This window comes from Mastomys coucha, unplaced genomic scaffold (assembly GCF_008632895.1).
Source record: "Mastomys coucha isolate ucsf_1 unplaced genomic scaffold, UCSF_Mcou_1 pScaffold8, whole genome shotgun sequence".
Lineage (NCBI taxonomy): Eukaryota > Metazoa > Chordata > Mammalia > Rodentia > Muridae > Mastomys > Mastomys coucha.
The window spans coordinates 54,955,755-54,971,254 of NW_022196914.1; the positions used below are offsets into that span (position 1 = coordinate 54,955,755).

At 42.2% G+C, this 15,500-nt stretch overlaps 1 protein-coding gene across 1 annotated transcript in view; it reads left to right on the plus strand.

The window, feature by feature from the left end:
• Ap3b1 (adaptor related protein complex 3 subunit beta 1) overlaps positions 1-15,500 on the plus strand; it is a 210,467-nt gene that overhangs the window by 159,593 nt on the left and 35,374 nt on the right. The gene's annotated exons all lie outside the window — the stretch shown is intronic.

Here is a 15,500-nt window from a genome sequence, read left to right on the forward strand (position 1 = left end):
CATGTTCTTTGTCACTTGTTTGCAAAGAAGAAAAAAAGAGAGGAAGGAAGGAGGTGGGGAGGGAGGGTGGGCTGTGAAGTCAAGGTTAGGAAGGGAATTGTTATTTACTCAGGGTGCAGAGGTGTCTGTGAAGGTGGGTGCTCTTCATAAGAACACCACATTTGAGCTGGGTGGTGACGCAGTCTGAAGCTCTTGCAGGTCTCTTTGTGCACTCTGTTGTTCATAGCAGTGACCCAAAAAGTGAACTTGCTTGCATTACGTTGTGGCAGAGACATCTTTTGTTCCAGGAAAAAATGTTCAGATCACTGTCCTTTTTTGCTTCCAAAAGTTGCACCAAGTGTTTAATACCCCATTTTCTAGAGCCTGTAGTTAGTACTATCCACCAAGTCTGGATTGCCCATTTTAAATAGGCAGCAGGTAAGACAGTTTAGAAGGTCTATCAGAGTGCTCCTGCCTTCCTGCACTTGCTCTGTCCTCTTGCCCCTTTCCCCACTCCCCAGCCCCACCACCACCATGTGCTCATGACTGGTCTCTACTCCTCCATTCCTCTCTCCCTCTCCCCCCTCTGACTTTTTCTGCCTTTCTCTGTCTCTACTACTCTCTTATCCCCTCTCCCTATCCTCTGAATAAACTCTATTCTATACTATAAAAAAATGATCTATCAGAGATTAGCATCTGGCATGGCAGGTTCCCCCTAGAAAACATGTCCTTTTAACTAATTTTTTGAAGAATGGGACATACCTAGAAAATGTTATCGACTCATCAATACTTTGATAAATAGGCACACGGGAATCCCGATGCAGGCCCCCCCCCAACCCCCAGTCTTCAATGAGCTTATATATGTTCTCAGACTGAGCAGTGTGTTTGCCGGGGTCTGTTTTTATAAATATGTGGCTGAATCCTCAGTCTTCCTTCAGAGCCCTCATCCAGATAGCTGTTAAGTCAGAGGCAGTGTGGTGCCCTGAGCAGGTGTTAGATTACACAGGGAAACTCACTTCCCAGTTTCTAAGGATGGATCGGACAGAATACAGCATATAGCTTGATGTTCTTTTTAGTCTTTGCAGATTTGGCTTTTGAGTTCTCTTTTGCTTTCAAGGAAAACTTTTGAGGTCATGGTTTCTTGATGAAAGTTTTCTTTCTCAAAATTGATTGATTCTATTAATAAATGTGCTCGGAAGCTAGGTGCAGAGGCTCATGAAATCCCCAGTGCGCAAGAGGCTAAGACCAGAGGATCTTGAGTTCAAGGCCTTGCCTGGGCAACAAGGCTCAAGAAATAAATGCCATGATGATCTTCTGCTTTCTGAATATTGCTGTCTTAAGTTGGGGGAGTAAGGAAGGCTGGCTGCAGGTGTGCCTGGCACCATAGGGAAGTAGAATCCAGTGAGCTGAGGAGACAGAGAGGCTGGAAGGGGAGGGGCCAACACTGCCCAATGTGTGGGGAAAAAACCAGCCTGTTTGTATTTGTAATAGAAGCTCAGTTAGAGCACACCCTTTCTATCATCATTTACATGTGTAAAGTTTCTACCAAGACACATTTGCCATTCTGTCCACACACAAGTTTGTCAGATCAATACAGACCTAAGTCGGTGCCTTTTCTCAGCAGCATTCGTTGCATATCAGGTGATGGCAGTTCCACGCAGACTTTCTGCCTAAGCACTCCCAGACACACCTGTGTCACTCATTCCTACAGTTGTAGTGTGTGACAGACGTGTGAGGTTGGACACAGAGCTGCAGGATAATTAGAACCTGCCTTCAGAGACTCATATAACCTTTCCCTTCTTAAACATGACTGTTTTTTATTGGTGGTGTTTTTCTCGTTTTGTATTTGTTTTTTTGTTTGTTTGTTTGTTTGTTTTTTGTTTTCTCAAGGCAGGGTTTCTCTGTGTAGCCCTGGCTGCCTGGAACTCACTCTGTAGACCAGGCTGGCCTTGAACTCAGAAATCAGCCTGTCTCTGCCTCCCAAGTGCTGGAATTAAAGGCGTGCGCCACCACTGCCCAGCTAAACATCAGACTTATGTATTGTTTTTGTCTCAGAAAAAGATGTCTCTAGCACAGTCGGTTGCCTTTTTAGGAAGTCTCTTCAGGGCACCTAATCCTGGTAATGCCTACCCACTGGTGTCTAGCCCCACTGCGTCATTCCCGGTTCATGCCCCACCCACAGTGCCTTCCATTTTCCTTTTCCTTCCTTTTCCTCACAGAAACACATCTACCTGTTCTGTAGTTCACCAACGCTCACTACTGCTGCTAATACTAACCTAAGAGTAGTCCCAGTTTGCACTCATTTCTTGCCAGAAAGACTCAGACCTGACACCTAAAGGGGGTTAAGATGCAGTGACCTTGAGGCAGGCCATCCCTTTATTTGTTCCTAGTGCCTGCCAGTTAACCACAGAAAGATCATAATCAATCATGGTATTTATTAAAACGAAAAGCTGGCTGTTAGGGCAAGGATCTTTTTAAAACCATCCCTTTGGCAAACATATCCAGGCTGAGAACCATTCACACCAGTTAGTGAGCATGAGAGTTGTAGATGCCAGTACTGAAGTTCAGCACTGCCAGGGATGGGGGAGGAGGGCGGGTGGGGGCGGGGGCGGGGTCAACACTGCTGCCTCCCTGGCCTCAGAGCCCCTGTGGAGAGCTTTCTTCAGTCATTTGTGCCACATCCTTCACTAGACTTCATGACACAAGAATGCACAGCAGGAGGCTTCAGACACAAAGTTTTCTTTTTAATGAGAGGTATTCCCACAGGTGGTTTAAAGCAATGCAAATATATTGTCTTTTTGAATTTTATTTTATGTGTTTTGCCTGAATGTATCTGTGCCACACGTGTGCAATGCCTGCAGAGGCCATAAGAGGGCAGGCATTAAAGTCCTTGGAACTAGAGTTAGTGGTGCTGGTGAGCCACGATGTGGGTGTGAGGAACCTAACCCATGTCCCCTGCAAAAACTCAAGTACCGTTAGCTGCTGAGCCATCACTCTAGCCCCGCAGACTTACTATTGTATAGTCCTTGGACCTTCAGGGGTCCAAAGTAGGTCTTACTGACCTAAACTAAAAAATCGGCATGGCTCTGTTTTTGGAGATGTAGGGAAAAGATGGAATTCTTAGCCCTTTCTACTGTTTCACCTTCTAGAGACAGCTCAAATTTCTTCGAGGCCATTAAAGGCCACAGTAATATGTCCTCTTTGACCATCTTAGGTTCAGATGGAGTCCTTGCTATTATGGTCTCCTGTCTAATCAAACCATAGCCTCTATCAGATCCTCTCAAAATTCTTTTGAAAATTTCAGAGCAAATTAATTTTCACCTCTTTCTAGTGCTATTTTTTGATGCGTAAGAAACTATTAACACATATTTCAACAGCATCAGAATTACAATAGGTTTTTGACAAAACATTAATTTATCTCATTAGATAACTAGCTCATTTATGCTTTTAAGGCATCAGAGAAATAAGTTATTTATATTTTAGAGAAAGGCTAAAACATGCAAAGAGATTGTGTTACTCAGGCTTAGCACATTGTTAGTTACCTGGGGCATAAGAATATGCAAAAAGTTAAGTGATGCCTAATTGAATAATGATGTCAAAATGGAGTTCAGGTAAGGCATGTGGCAGCAGGTATAGCAATGGGCAGACATGGGCTGCAGCTGGCCTTGGTATTCTCGGTGGTATTTAGGTATTTAACTTAGTGTGAGGTAAAAGGTTGGATGCCAAATAAGAGATGGTTCACTGTGATCTAAGCAGATCAGAGCTAACAGTGAATTCTTTGTGCTAGACTGGATAAAAAGTAAAGGCATCAAGTTCTAAGGTTGAGGTGTTCTGTGCTTGGGAGCTATACTTTGAGATTGTTTTTAAACCTTCATCAGAGTGTTATGGAGCAATTAAATATTGTTCAAAAATGAAATGGTTCTTTTCAGAGAAGGCCCAGTACAACAAAAAGTGTAAAATTATTTCGTATCTTGTATTCTGGGCTAACTGTTTCGTGTTGTTATGTGAGGGGGTTAATCATAGCTGACCTATCTCAGAGCCCACTGCCTGTCAGGCTTCATGCTGCCTGCCTTCTCTCATAGCTGAGTATGGCAAAGAGCCCTGAGTGAACACTACTGCCTCCTGTCGGTGGGCAGCAGCTGGGTAATTTGGGCAACAGAATGGGAGCTGAGAGATGGTTAGCCTTAGATGGATAGAGCATTAACTAGGGAGCAGCGACATGGGCTGCATTCAACCCTAGGAATTCTAGTACTGTTTGACTGACGCTCTACTCCTGTTTGTATGGTAACTTGTCTGGAAAGCTTGCAGAGGAGACAAAGGGCTCAGTGATCGGGTGGGTGGGCACCATCCTGTGTAGACATAGAACTTTGCTCTTGAAGAGTTGGATTTATTTCTGGACACCAGCCTTCTTAAAAGCAGTGCATCACCTCCATCCACAGACACCAGTATATAGCCAGTAATCTGTTGCTTGTCCATTTTCAGCTCATAGTACAAAATAAATGAAAGCCAAGGGCATTACAATTGGGAGGGAGGGAGGAGGAGGACTGTTATTTAAAAGGCTTTTAAATGATGTCACTATATATTCTTTTAACAACGTCCTCTAAAAGCCTTTGAAAAAACAGTCCCTACCTCCCTTCGTTGTTAACAAAGATGGTGCATGGACGCTCTTTAAAAGGCTGTTAAATGGCGATCCTATATATTTTAACATCAACATCATTTAGAAACCTTTTAGAGACAGTCTCTTCAGCCACTGCTGACTGAGAGGGAAAGGACAAGGGGGTAGGGATTGCTTTTTTAAAGGCCTTTGGACGGCACTATCAATAAATACAGCAATATTTGTTATAAAAGCCTTTTTCAATGATGATTCAGCTTTTTTGATGTGTACTTTTAACCTCATGACCTTTTGTCATCTGACAGACTGCTGTTTCAACATGACAGAAAACTCAGCCTACTAATAATCCCCAAATGCCATTTATTGAACTTCTTTGCAGAGCTTAAAAATCAATTACACATAGACCATCTCATTCAGCCCCCATAGCAGCTTCGTGAAACAGGCAGGATGTGTAGAATTAGTCCCATTGTGCAGGGAAGAAAGAGAGAGAAGCCTAGGGAGTTGTGATGCTTGGCATCCATACTAGTACCCAAGCGTTAACCACTGTCCTGGTCACCTTCACTCACCGTTCATTCATTCGTCCATTCATTCATTCATTCATTCATTCATTCATTTACTTATTTATGACAAGATCTCACTGTATAATTCTGGGTGATCTGGAATTGTTATGTAGATCAGGCTAGCCTCAAACTCACAGAGATCTACTTGTATCTTCCTCTCTCAAGTGCTGAGATTAAAGGTGTATGCCACTACTCCAGCACATTCCTATTAATAGTGGTATTCTGACTTGGTCTTATAAAAAGTGTCCAAATACTAAGAGTTCATTTTTAATTAGCATAAAAATAAAATTCTGCAACTGAAATTCTGACGGCAGATATGCACATGTGCACTAGATAGCAGTTAACACAGAGACCCAAGCTTATCAGAGACTTAGGAGCACACAGTCCAAATGGGCCGTGTAAATCTTCTCCCATCTAGGCTCTGGGGTGTTCACAGAAGATGGGGTAGAAAGATTATAAAAGCCACAGGTGGTGACTTTAAGGAAACGGGAATTTCTGAACACAATAATAGACAGGTGAGCATATGAACTCTGAGGAGTCAGGAGACATCATGCTCAAGACTTGGCACAAGCTCAAGCCAGGCAGACTCCCAGCATGGAGTGTGGGAAGTGGAAACTAACCTAGTTGATAGCTGCTGGGTGAGGGAAAGTCCATTTTATTTAATGATGTGACTCCTGTGGGCTTCACCTCCAGGGCTAGCTGGCCAGCTTAAACTGGATGTCATGGGGCTGAGGGCAGGATAGAACAACAAGAATAAAGTTGGGTAAGTGGAATGTGGGAGAGAACCTGGAAAGAAGATGGGGAGGGGATGAATGTGATCAAAATGCACTGAATGAAATGCTCAGATAATTAAGGAGAGCATTTAACATAGGAAAATAAATTGATAAGAGTTTGCATAGGGCTCAGGTCATCAAATGACTTTGCTTCACACATTGGACTCCAAAGAACCTAAGGCTGCTGTGCTGTAGATGAACTTTGCTGTCGGTGAGAGGCTTTAAATGCTCATACACAAGTCAGGATGAGTGCATATGTGATGGTATATAATAAGTAAGTGATTGTCTGTGTCTGTTTCTGTCTTGGGATCTGAGAACCCATTTCCCACCCTTGCTCAGTGTCAGGAACTTCTCAGTAATCTTTAGTAAGACTGGCATGTGTAATATACAGTGAACTCTTTACACTCTGCTCTGTCACTGAGGAAGACATCTTGGGTGTGATCTATTGTTTCAAATCAACATGCCTGTGAACATGGGCTAAGATGTCCTCCTATCCGTTGGACTTTATGTAGATGAGATCCATGTCCCTTAGCCTTGGAGACTCATATCCCCTAACTGATAGTTCAGCTGAGTGCAGGGAGGAATAGCCAGCCTTGGAACCATAATCCCATCTCTGTGTACCTAGTTTCTCCAACAGAGTCTAGCCTTTCTCTGGGAATCTCCATGTTGATTGCAGGCCTATAGTACATATTCTCAACATGACCTTCCCCATAATGACCTGTAATTCTGTCTGTCTAAATTGCTATTACCCATGAGTTTATTTATAGAAAGCCCTCTGCTGTCGCCTCCCATCTATCCCATTGTCGCCCTAATCTCTTCCTTGTGTAAGGCCATCTTGCCTTGTCCTCTGCCCTCCTTTACCCGTTATCCTTAGAGTCCCTCCCACCCATTCAACAAAGACCATGACTGCTCACACATGGCTTTGCCAGCTTCTGTTGTTCTACAGACCTCACTGTTTGCGCCCTGTGTAGCCACACCGCCTCACCTGCACTGAATTCCAGGCATACATGCTTTCATTTCAGCTCAGAAAATCACTCATTACCTTGTCCATGCCTTTCAGAGTCCTTTTTTGTTCATTGATAATAAATTGTTTTCGTTCCCCTCTCTCATTTCCTCCTAGGTGCTCCCCATGCTCCTTGCCCATCCAACTCCACATTTTGTTTCTCTTTCTTTAGAAAACAGACCAGGGAGAGAGGGTGGGGTGGAGACAGACAGACAGACAGACAAAACGAGACAAAAAAAAATCTACAAAAATACCACTGAGTTTTTTTTTTTGGGGGGGGGGGGTTGGGCATGAAGCCTACCTTTATGTGTGGTTAATGTAAGCCATGAGGCTGCAATAGAGAAAAGTAACTTTTCCTTTGCAAGCCATTGTCAGTTGGAGGTAGCTTCTTGGTTAGTGACAGGAGCCCATGTCTGCTTCCCTCTCTCACTGCTTGGCTTTGAACCTGTGCAGACCCTGTGCCTGCTGCCATAGTCTCTGTGAATTTATATGTGCACCAATCTGTTGCATCTGGAAGACACTGTTTTCTTGGTGTCCTCCATCTCCATGGCTCTCACACTCTCTGTGCCCTCTCCTAAGGGCAGGGAAGAGAGTGACATAGAAGGAAGGGTTAGAAATAAGAAGGAAGAATTCAGATTCTCATTTGTGATGACATAAGACTATAGAGCTCCATGAGGAAACTCTGACATCTATAAGCACAGGATTCAAAAACTAGCAACAGCAGTCTTCATATATACCAACAGTGGACTGTCAGAGAAAAGAGAGTGGGAAAAATCCCATTCATTGTAGTTTCCCCAAAGCATAAGTACCTAGGAATAAACTTAACCAAAGATGTGAAAGATCTCTACAAGGAAAACATGAAGATGCAGAAAGGTGTGGGACAGTAAAACCATGCCAGGAAGCTTGGTGGGTAGAGCAGGTTGAGACTTGGTGGGCACACACCTGAGACTTGGACGTCTCCCTACTCCCTGCCAGATTCTTGGCCTGGAACAAGTGCCACACTTCTAAGGAAATGTGACCTGGAGTCACATAGTCCCAGAACAGAATTCTCCATGCTAATGAGGTACCTATGCCTTAAGGGCTTAGGCAATTTAAGCTTCCCTTCCCAGACTTTCCTCTGCAAAAGGTATTTAATCTCTGGTCAGGCCCTGAGAGGGTGGTATTCATCCATTTTTCACCATGAACAGTCAATAAACAGTTTAGAACCATGGACTGTCTCTTTCATCAGGATTCATTGTGGGGAGCCATAGAGAAGGCATTTGCTCACTGAGCTGCAGCTTAATTTCCCTGGTAGAAGGCTTCTCCAAGCTCCCTGCTACAACTGCCACCAAGCTAAGCACAATCAGCAGCTGAGAGGAGACAGAGCTCCCCACCCCACCCCACAACCCCCTAGCCCCAGGCTAGACACTGTTCTCTGCCTACAGGTTCCCTGACTCCATTCTCAGCTCTTCCGAGACTTCCAGCGGTGCTTGGATGTCCAAGAGTCTGAGAACCCCACTGCCCCAACCTCATTGTAGGCCTGGGGACCCCCAAACCAGCTCCAGTTTTCCCACATGTCTAACTGTGCTTCCCTGAAGCCCAGCACACCAGCCTGGTGGTGGTGTGGGGTTTCCATCTCCTGATGGCTGTGCCCTGAGGCAGACCCACAGAAAGGAGCGGCTGAATTAATGCTGTGGAGATGGCTTTAATCTACAGGTTTAAGGCTGTGCCCAGGAAAATTCCCGTGGCATATTCTATAGATCTAGGAAAAAAATCCAATAATTCCAATGAATCACAAAAGACCACAGATAGCCAAAGCAATGCTAAATGATAACAACACAGCCAGAGGTATCTGAAGTCATGTGACCTACCAAAATTAAAGCCAGAAGATAAAATAACTTAAGTAGACCCATTACAGATTAGAACTTTTAAGCTTCCCAACAAGGGGGGGGGGGGGAGAAAAGAAAGTAAGTCCAGGTTCAGAATAACTGCTAAGTTCTTATCAAACTTTTAAGGGAGATTTAATAGCAATTCTTAACTTTTTCCATAAAACAGAAGGTTTTCTTCTATAAAGCAGAAGAGCACTAAAAAATGTCATTTAGCAAAGCCACTATTACCCTGATACCAAAGTTAGGTAGAGAACAACAAATCTATAGACCAGTTTCTCTGAAGAACATGGATGTAGAATCTCTCAACAAAATTCTTGCAGACCCAATTCAGGAACACAACCAGACCATACAGCATGACTGACTAGTCTTCATCCTAGAGATGCAAGGTTGGTTCACAATACATAAATCCAGAAATGTAGTATACCATATAAACAAACCTAAGGTCAGGAACTGCCGGATCATCTCGTAGTTCAATATGCTGAAGCCCTGGAGTTGTTAGGAATGAACACCATGAACAGCAAACCTATAGCCAAGATTGTACTACTAACCATATTTTTGTTTTTAATTAAATGTGTTGATAATAAAGCTTATAACCTTGTCTTTGGAGAAAGGAAAGCATAGATTGTTGTAAAGTAACTCCCTCTACAAAATCAGTGCAAACCGTCACACTTAATATGTAGGGCCAGAGTTGTTACAGGTAGTGTTTGGGATGGGACCACAGGGCAAGTGCTCTACCACTGAGTTCATCTGCAGTCCCAGGTTATAGTGAGTACCTTAGCCTTGTAGACTGTAGCCACTCTGTGATGCCAGCTGGGTACAGAAAACTGCCTGAGGGGGGGAAGTGGCTGTTCTAATAAAACGTTTAGATACTAGAATGTAATTTTACAAACTTTTTTTTTTTTTTTTTTTTTTGGTTTTTCGAGACAGGGTTTCTCTCTGTAACCCCGGCTGTCCTGGCACTCACTATGTAGACCAGGCTGGCCTCGAACTCGGAAATCCGCCTGCCTCCGCCTCCCAAGTGCTAGGATTAAAGGCGTGCGCCACCACCGCCCGGCTACAAATTTTTAATATCATAAAATACTATTATAATTTCATAACCATTTAAAAATACTAGAATCATTACTGTGAAAACTCACAAAAATAAGCATTGCTTACTGGTGCTTGTTTGCTGGTATGTGTATATTAATGAATTCATTAAGTGTACATAATATGTTCAGACTTGCCTGCAAAAGTAAAATTTTTACTTTTTTGTGCATGAGTCTTTTACTTGCTTGTATGTCTGTGTACCACATCATACATGCCTGGTGGTCACAGTGGTCAGAAGGAAGCTTTGGATCCTCTGGAACTAGAGTTATAAATAAATGGTGTGAGACACCATGCAGATGCTGGGAGTCAAATCCAGGAGCTCTGCTGGAACAGTAGTGCTCTTAACCATTGCTCTGTGTGTCTTTCCAGCCCTTCCAAACAGGTTTTTTTTTTAAAGATGTGTTGATTATTACAAAAATAAATGAAGAAGCCTTGCATTTTTCATAATCTGTGCTCATTACTCAAAATATTGGAAATTATCACAATTACTTTCTACATCAGTCAGATTTACATTCATAAGAAGTTATCCTTAAGATAACAAACATTAGTTTAAAGTAATATTCTTTGGAAGGTTTCAGTATATTTCTTTGACTCTGTGCATCCAGGTAGGGGTAAAGCAAACTCTGTCCTACACTGGTGCTGTTGAGTGCCCTGAGCTGGAGGCAGAACGGACTCACTTTCTATATTTACTAGGTAAATAAAGCAACATTGAGGTCCTCTGCCATATAATTCTTACCAATCGAAACATATTGGTTTAAAAAGCACTAATGTAAAAGATGTGGCTTACCTCTGCCTACAAGCACTTCCTTACCTCATCACTCTATAAGTCAAATCTAAATAGGCACTGCTATAAAATAAGCCAAAGAAAACAAGACACAAGGAGAGCAGTTTATATATTACAGCTCTTCATTTTTTTTGAAATTTAAAAACAGAACAGATTGATAATACTTAAAGATGATTGTGTAACTAAATACAGATTAAAGCATAAAAGGCTGAAAAACATCGTTTTCATAAAGCTTTATGTGGAGATGTCACCTTTGAAATAGTAACGCGGCTGCTGGAGGAGCCTGTTATAATCCACTCACTTGATACTCTGTGTTTTATTTTTCAAGTCTCATTTCAGATTTTATAATTCAATCATTTTGAACAGCTATGTTCAAAAGAAGTTTTACAACTTTAATCTTAATAATCTCAAGAAAAAGCAGACATGCTATGTCATAAAATAACTATTAGTGACTAGTTTGTACCCTATAAATCTAACTTGAGTTGATAATATGGTCCATTACCTGCTAACTGCACAGAGTATTTTTCATTTTACACTCTTCAGTTACTTTTTAGTGAAGTGTTAAAAAATATGAAGCTTTTCTCCTCTCTAAAATCGCACGCTGCCTGTCTGTTATTAGGAGATAACAGCTCTTATAAATGTTTCAGTAAGCACTAAGTAGACAGTTATGTGCTCTCTCATTCCACGCTTATTTGCTTACTGTAATAAACTGATAAAATATGTGTGCTTTGTCTCTGTGTATCTACAGGCGTCATGAGTCACATAGATTTCCTTTAGAAATAATGTTGTGGCTGCAGAATTGATTGCTTATTTTCACAAACCATCTAAAGGTACAGGAACGACTTTTATTATTTAAACATGTGCTGGGGAAGATTTGTGGGATCATCTCACTGGTCCTGGATGCTTTTGTTCTCCTCTGGCTGGAGAAGCTTTTCATTGTAGTGCCTGTCACTGCAGCTGCTGTGCTCCTTATGTCCTCAGGAGTCCCTGGGAGGACAGCCTCTGCTGAGAATACAACAAACTTTGAACTTTAGAGCGTTCGCCATTACACAATTAAAACTAGTGTTTTCAGGGCTTATCATTGAAGAGCACTAGCTGCTCCTCCAAAGGACCCCAGTTCAGGGCACAATGCCCAGCACCCACATGGCTCACACTGTCTGTAACTCCAGTTCCAGGGCTCTTAAAGAGACATGTTGATAAAACACCAATGCACATAAAATAAAAATAAATAAATCATTAAAAAACCTAGTGTTTTTCAGCACTATTTTTTTATCCTGTCTTGGGTGGTACAGATTTTATTAAAATCATTTCTTACCTGAATCTATATGTTTCTAATGTTTTTTCATAGAACTCCTTCTGGTCAATAAATTGTTCTTTGTATACATGTTTAGAAATAGTTTTTTCTTCTGTTCATAATTTTATTATATATGTATGTACATATGTAATAGAAATAATTATATTTAATGGAAATCTTAAGTCATTTCCTAAAGCTAATAAATGTTAATGCTGACTTTCCATTGATCACCCCACTGCTCCAGTAGGCCTGTGATAATTTTAGGGAAATTTTGTATTTGAAGACTTAGCATCAAATAAAGTATAGTTATAACCAATGCTAGAAGTAGATTATTAGAAATGCTGTAATATTTAAAATGGTCAAATTATGCTTTGAGTTATGAAAATGGGTAAAATTATGTTTTAAAGTAAGGAGCAAGTGGGAAGCCAGCTAATAAACATAATAAGTAAATTAAATATTTTGTTATGACTGTGTTGGGTCTGTGGTGCACATTTTTAGTACCAGTACTCTATAAGCAGAGGCAGGCGGATCTTTGTAAGTTCCATGTCTACAAAACAACTTCCAGGCCATCCAGGGCCACATGGAGACCTTGTGTCAAAATGAAGGAAGTGAGGGGGTGGGAGGAGGGGAATATAGAATTAAGTCAGGGTGGGAAAGGACAAGGGAAATATGGAAGAGATAGAAATTCTGTTAAGCCTCTTTAGGAAGGTGACATTGGAGCAGAGGTACTTCAGAGCTGGCCCAGGTGAATATGTGGGGACAGGACCTTCCAGGCAAAGGGAATGACAAATGCCACAGGCATATGGCAGAAATATGGCTGTTGTGTCAGGGAGTGAGGACATGAGGTGACTGGGGTTGCGTGCAGTGGTGTCAAGAGTTATAGGAGATGATGTCATCAGGGACCTAGCAGCTTTGAGTTTTCTGGGCCTTTGTAAAGAGTTTCTGCTTTTAAGGAACTGAAAGATTTGAGCAGGGGAGTGACAGTGTGCCACCTTATCTTAGTGGAGTAGTTCTGCCTGCTGTGTTCCAACAGACTGAACTCACATGCCTGCTTGGTGGGATTCAGGACAGAAGCCAGAAGATGAGTTAGACAGCTGAGAGATGCTGGGGGCTCAGAAGACCCGGCCCATGGAAGCAGAGAGTGCTGCTACAGTTGTACTCAGTTCCTCACATGGCTGGGTTCTCTCCTGTCTCCCGGAGTGTCAGGCCTGCCTGTGCTGAGGCTGGGAGCCTACCTTTGTTGTGGCATCTATCACAGATTGGTTTACTTAGTTCTCTGAACACTTTGTATCAGAGTACTTAGTATCATGGTTAGTAAAATGTGTCAGTACATGTGAAATGAAAGAAAGTAAATGAATATTACTTTGTAAGTAAGTGATATTAATTGCTTTGTGCTTGAAATAATAGTGTCCCTCTTAGAAAGCCCTGAGATAACTCATTCACGCATGAGCCTGTGGAGAAAGCTCTGGAGTTCAAAGAAAGGTGGCCACTAAAACTATAACGCACATTGTCACCAACCTAAAACCTTGTAGCTGGCCCCACTCTTAAAGATGTCCACCCCTTCTGTAGTGCCAAGCTGACTGAAGATGCTGACTGAGCAGTGTGCTGCACTTGCTCCTCCCCAGCCTCCTAGCCACCTTCCTTTCTGCGTTAGAGTTTCAGCTTTCACTACCATACTGTGTACAGCTCAGCCCTTTGGGGCTTCCAGAAGAGCGAAGCTGCCAGCATCACCATCTCCTCACTGACTGTGATGGGCACATCTCAGACATGGTGTAGGTCAAAAGTGACATGTGCTTGTTATCTAATTAAGAGAATCAACATGTCTCACTAGAAAGCCCTCGTCAGCTGAGGGCTTGTACATAGGCTGGTAGTTGGAACTCTAGTGCTGCCTCTGAGCCATATGTACACCTAGACACTTAGTGTTATAGTCACCTTTCTGTCGTGGAGTGTGTTCACACTGAGCATTGGCATTTGGGTCTGTGCTAAACAGTATATGAAAGCTTATAGCAGGATTTAACTTTCTTCAACATTAAAATATTCGTTTAAAATGGTGTTTTGAGACGGGGCCTTGCTAGGTAACACAGGAAGAGCCCAGACTTGTGAATTTATCATCTGAGCCTCCAGATTTGTGCTTACAGGTGCATACCACTGCCCCGTGGAAAGAAAGGCAGGCGCATAGACTTGTCCAGCAGTGCTTGCCAGGCAGTTTTGAGGTCCTTAGCCCTGCAGGAAACCAAAGTAAAACTCATGGCAGACCATTTGCTACCATCATCAGAAGGTTAAGTGGAGGCATTGGTTTAATGGGAAGAAAAATCTGAATGAAATTTGAAATTCAAGCAGCTGGTTTTTTCGTTTTTGTTTTTTTCTGCTTTTCTCTTTTTATGTTGCAAATAAATTGACAGAATTTTACAAACATTACTTTAAATTCTGATACTAGTTGACCTTTTATAGAATACTGTTTTAATGGCAAATAGTAGGCAGTTTATCATTTCATATTTATGATGCTTTTGTTGAATTTTAAATTATTAAAAGTTATTTATTATGTTATTTGTAACAGTCCTGATGTGCTACAGTACTTACATTTTGAAAGGAAAGATGGCTGTCCCATGGTTTTGTAATAGACAGCTTCTTTCTCTCTCTCTCTTTCTCTCTCTCTCTCTTTTCCTTTCCCTCTCTCCCTCTTTCTTTAATTCACTGCTTGTGATTTCAATTAAAGTATAATTAATTGATCTCAAAATAGGTGTATTAACTAGTTCTCTTGGTTCTGTGAGAAAACACCAGACAGAACTGCTTTTAAAGAAGAGCGATGTCTGTGTCTTGGAGTAAGAGCAGACAGTGGGAGTATCATGGTGGAAAGCACAGCAGCAGGGCTGCGTAGGGTCTGCTCTCCGGGTGTGGTCAGGAAGCAGACAGAAATGCCTGCCTGGACTCCCCTAGTCAGGGCCGGTGTCCTTCCTCACTTAGCCCAGGTGTGTCTCCCAGGTAACTAGTCTCCCGTTGACCATGAACGTTTATCATCATGGTAGGAAAGGTCATTTTAATCAGTAAACCAAAGGATGAAGCTAACTTAAGCTGGAGTTCACAGTGGAAGAAGGTCCAAGGGGAAAAGTGTTCGTGGCTGACCACACATGGTGAATACCGCAATCCCAGCACTCAGGGGGTCGAGGCAGAAGGCTCACAGGTTCCAGGCAAACCTGTGCTACCCAGTGAGAAGCTGTAAGGGTAAGTAGTCAGGATCGAAGAGGAAGGCACATGATGTTTGTTATTGGTAGGGATTTCATATAGTTGAAACATCCAAGAAAACTAACTGGAAAACTATAAATCTAGTTATAAACTTACCAAGAGGGTCATACATGGAATGTTTAGGTTGCAGAGTAAAAACAAAACTCATATACTCTTTGCAAAAGGGAAATATTTACATGTGCAGGACATGAGGCCTACCTCCATGTCATTGAGTTCTCAACAGTAAGACAAGAGAATCTAAGCTAACCTACATCATATAGTGAGACCCTGTCTCCCCACCCCCCAAAATATATGAATT